The sequence below is a fragment of the Labrus mixtus genome, chromosome 17 (genome assembly GCF_963584025.1).
Source record: "Labrus mixtus chromosome 17, fLabMix1.1, whole genome shotgun sequence".
Lineage (NCBI taxonomy): Eukaryota > Metazoa > Chordata > Actinopteri > Labriformes > Labridae > Labrus > Labrus mixtus.
The window spans coordinates 4,628,876-4,633,976 of NC_083628.1; the positions used below are offsets into that span (position 1 = coordinate 4,628,876).

The 5,101-nt window shown below is 37.5% G+C and overlaps 1 protein-coding gene across 1 annotated transcript in view; it reads right to left on the bottom strand.

The window, feature by feature from the left end:
- Positions 1-846: 846 nt before the first annotated feature.
- LOC132992056 (transmembrane protein 250) overlaps positions 847-5,101 on the bottom strand; it is a 131,890-nt gene continuing 127,635 nt past the window's right edge. Inside the window, exon 3 of the mRNA XM_061061157.1 lies at positions 847-859. The gene's annotated coding sequence lies outside the window, so the exon portion shown is untranslated. The remainder of the gene's footprint in view (positions 860-5,101) is intronic.

Here is a 5,101-nt window from a genome sequence, read left to right on the forward strand (position 1 = left end):
TCACGACACAGCGTCCGCTGGGAATCGAAATAGCGCTCCCTGCTGGCTGATTTATAAGATAAAATAAGATAATCCTTTATTTATCAAAATGTACAGTGTTACAGCAGCAAAGAGCAAAGATTGCAAACAAAAAGTGAACACAGTACAATTTAAATATAAAAAGAAAAATTAAGAATGTACAAAAAAATAGATTAAAAAATTTAGAAAAATTAAAATTACAATTAAAAATTAAAAATTACAATTAAAAATTAAAAATTAAAAATAAAAATACAATTAAAAATAAAATAAACCCTGCACCCTCTTGTTTTTTTAAAGGCAGGGAAGCAAGGATGGGCAAGGCACTTTTATTTATTCATATAGACCAGCATATTTAATTAATTAGGCAATTCAAAGTGCTTACCTTACCTTACTGTAATCTGTTCTGCACATGTTAAATTTACAAATTATCCCTGCACCCAAGTTACAACAGCAGCCTATGACAACAATAACAGTACGTCCTTGACACAAAACTTCACCCACATAAAACACTACCCACATGACCTGCTTCATTATTATCATTACTAACATTGTATTATTATACTGTATTATTATTATTATTTAGCATCAATATATATACATATATACTGTACATTCTATATATTTTTACTATATTATTATACTAGTCTATATTATATAACATTTCATTATATTACACTATATTGTTCATTTTGCACTATATTATATTATATTATACTACATTATATTATATAACTGCACTCTGCATGACTGTGGTACAACACTGCCTCGCTTCTCTGCTGTTTACATTACTTGCTGGTATTTTATGATACCAAGTCACTTTAATCATCACTTGTCACTTTATCTTGTCATTCTCTGCAAATAATGTCTCAATTCCCCCAGTTAACTTCATCATTCATTTTGTACTGTATATACCCCCTGTTTTTATTTTTATTTTTATTTTTATTTATCTTATCTATTCTGTTTAATGTGTATTTTGAGCTTTCTTGTCTGTGCTGCTGTAACGCCCGAATTTCCCCTCTGGGGATCAATAAAGTATTATCCTATCCTATCCTATCCTAAGTTCACTTCGTTTGTCTGTCTACTCGCTGTTATATTGAATAGTTTCTGCTGATAACATGTCAACACCCCTGCACTTTAACATATGTATTACTGATTGCACAGCTCTGGACTGCTCCGTATGTCAATACTGTCCATTTACAACTCTGTTTTTGCACATTTACATGTGCAGCAAAGTATGTTGTAATATTTTCATATTTAAGACTAGTAATGCTTAGTTAAATCCTGGTTGTATATATTCACATTCTTAGTTTTGATATTTTTTGTGCTTATTTACTTTGTATTTAATATTATATTATGTTTAGATTTGCTAATATTGTGTTTTTTGCTGATATTGTGTGTTTGGATAACCTGCTGCTGTAACGCCACAATTTCTCAGTTTGGGATCAATAAAGTAATTCTATTCTATTCTATTCACACAAGACATCAAAAGCATCATGGCGAAGATCAGAAAACACATTAAAAGAGGACAGTTGAGAATCATTCAAACAAAACCTTAAAAATCAAAGAGAGGAAAAACAGCTAAAAAGAGAAGCTAAAACATGAAAAAAGTTATGGTAGTAAAAACAATAAGAGTAAAATTTCCAGTGCAGTGCAGAGCAGTGTTGATTGATTATTTTCAGGCAGACTTGTAAAGACACGGTGACAGTTATCAACCTGACTGACGATAAATGCATGGACAAGTTTTTCCAGGTCCTGATGAGACACAAGTCCTCTAATTTCAAGATATTCTTCGGGTGATTGTAGACTGACTTTGTAATTGCCTTAATGCGACTTTTAAAATTCAGGTCTGAGTCCATCACTACGCTAATATTTCTTGCCAGGTCTGTGTTTTTCTAATTTTACGGACTGAAGCTGTGCGCTGACTTTATCCACTCCTCCTTCGCTCCAAAAACAACTACCTCTGTTTTTTTCCTTTATTTAGCTGAAGAAAATGTTGGCACATCCACTCATTGATTTGTTCTGTGCATTTACCCAGTGCTTGTAGGGGGCCATGGTAACCTCCTGGGGACATTATAATATACATCAATGTGTCATCTGCATAGTTATGGTAACTTTTGTTGTTTTGTACATTTTGTCACATAACCAGAACCCTTTCAGTGCTTATTCAGGCCTCTGGAGCACTGACACGCATACTCCTCTAGAGGGAGCGCTTGTCTCACCCTTCTCAACCATCCCTTTGAACCCTCCAGCTCCAGAATATCTTTGTCGTGGGAAACTCATTTTTATGCAGCTATTTTGCCTGAAATACTTTTATTAGCATGCAGTGTATTCAGAGCTCATCTATATATTTTTTATCCTAATGCAGATCAAAACTAGAATACCTGTTCCCGCTCAAAGTTGCATACGTAAAGAGGTCAGAGGCAGATGTAAAGTTGTGATGTCTAAATGTTTTATCTATCCGTTGTGCATGACACAAACCGAGCAAAAAGACAACATCAGCATGCAGTGTGGTGTCTGCTGAGTCAGTGCATGAGGTCCCTGCAGAAACAGGCCTGCAGGTGATATCAGCTCTTACTCACAGGGATATTTTGGGTACATGCTCTGCAGGGTTGTAGTGGCCTTGATTTTGGCGCAAATTCAAACTAACCTGCACTGAGAAAAGCTGTTTTTATGTATAGTTACTCTTAAAAGAGAAGCAAATCATCCTGTTTGACTTCTGACTTTTTAATTTAAGAGTATCAACAAAGAAAAATCTGAAATATGTGTAATGTGAAATCCTATTGAGGACAGAAACTCTTTCAGCTCTGCACTGTTTCAGACTTTATTCGCTAAGAGTTCATACCAAACTTAAAAGTTTGAAGACAGTGAAACTCTTACCCTCTGACACTCTCTCTGCCAGAAAGTGTTTCACAGGCAGTTTCAATTCCGGCTAAGTGAACAGTTTCAGAGCACATGCCATTGCATCGCTGTTAGTTCCTGTCAGACTTTTCTGCGGTTAAGGCAAATGTGACAGGAAACACATGTCAAAAGCAGTGAAGACACTCTTTATCTTGCAAAGATGTGACACTTCTTGCTCTCTCTCTCTCGGTCATGTAAGTGTTTTATTTGAGCGTAAAAAGATATATGAACGCTTTTAGTCGACAACCGTAAGCTATACGGTGACCCACAAGGGCAAATTCAACAACGCTGTCAATTCAAAACACAGGGATTAAAGTCCATAATAAATGTCATGACGTAAAAGTGCTGCAAATGAAGAAAATGTGAAGCTGGAGCAACTGCATCAACATAAAATGTGTTGCAACTACACAAAAAATGCATCGTCAAAAAACACACACACACAAAAACGACTGCAGAATAATCATGCTGCAAATCCATCTGAGTGGAAGTGCCCAAGGCCTGTGGGCGCGCTCAGTGGACCATTTTATTATTGAAGTGGAAAGCATGAGGGAGACCAGTCACTGAATGTATTGTTTAGATGGGGAAATTGCATAGTTAGAAGACAGAGAGTAACATTGAAATAACAGCAGGTAGGAGAATAAAAGCGAGTACGGCCCTGGACTCTGATACCGGGATACGAGAGAGCTGAGCCAGGGTTGTGAGGGCGGTTGACGATTTCAGGATTGAATGCACGCTTTTTCTAATAATGTAATGAGTTTTGGCTGTCGCAGGTTAATGGCCCTTGTCGGCCACCGTACAGGACTAAGACAAACACTATCTGTCAGTGACAAATCAGTTAAGCAAAGCAGTCACCCTTAAAGACAAGTACGCTGTCAAATAAAGCCACCCTTAAGAGAGCATGTAACAGAACGAGAGAGAAGCATCTTCTACAATTCTACAACTCATTTAGCAAACTCATTTAGCAAACTCATTTATCAAAGCGATGAACATTCAAGAAAAAGTACAACCAAGCAAGGATCTAGAAAGGAGGAAACGGTGTTAGGACAGAAAATACACTAATAGAAGAGCATGTTTATATAATCTAATCAAACAAAAATTAACATATTTCAGTTACAGAAGATTCAAAGTTTTGATTGTTTCACCTCTTAGCATGAAGCCCCTCCCCCTTTTTTACAGGGACATTTTATAATGTGTGTCATGCACTTCATGTTTCATCACACCACAGTTCTATATTTCGCTGACCGAGTTTTTTTTACCTTGTGATGCTTCACTGTACAGTCCACACATTGTGATGTTTAAACAACTTGCTGCGTAAAGCTGATCTACACATGGGCAGTCAAGTGGGATTCAGCTGATGCAAATACATCACTGAAATATTTCTATATCATCAGTGTGTTCTTCCTTCTAGCTGGCATGCAGAGTCAGATTCAAATTAATAATATCTGCATGACCACGCACTGTAGCATTATGCTAACAGAATACAGAATGCAGGCCTGCTCGTGTTACCGACAGTCTCTAAATGTACTACGGGAGGTAGAGCCTTCATTTATCAGGCCCCTCTCTTTGGGAATTATCTACCAGTCAGGGTCCGGGAGGCGGACACACTGTACTTTTAAGAATAGACTTCAAACTTTCCTTTTTGATAAAGCTTATAGTTAGAGCTGGCGCAGGTGTAGACCAGCTCCTAGTTATACTGCTATAAGCTTAGACTACCAGGGGGGACTGGTACCTTGAGCTCATATCTCCCCCTCTCTCTCTCTCTCTCTCTCTCTCTCTGTACATTCACATCATATTACTGCTTGTCGCTATTTGTAAATCTTAGTTACAAACCACATATTTTCCTGGGAGCTCCTCAGCTGTCATGTCTCGTAGGTTCCTCGGGATTGTTGCTATGGACCCCCTTCCCCTCCCCTCTGTTTGCCCCTATCCTTCTTCCTGCATCTTTTCCCGACTCCCCCCCCTATCCCATTTGACTTTATTAACATAACAATGAGTAAGGTCTTTTACCTGCTCTTTGTAAAGCGTCTCGAGATAACACTTGTTCTGAATTGGCGCCGTACAAATAATGATTGATTGATTGGTTGATAGCACAGATAGACAGTACACAGTAACCACTATTCATCCACAATCCTCCATCTTTTCTATCAGATAATAAGAAGAAAAATGAAAACAGAGGCAACAGTGC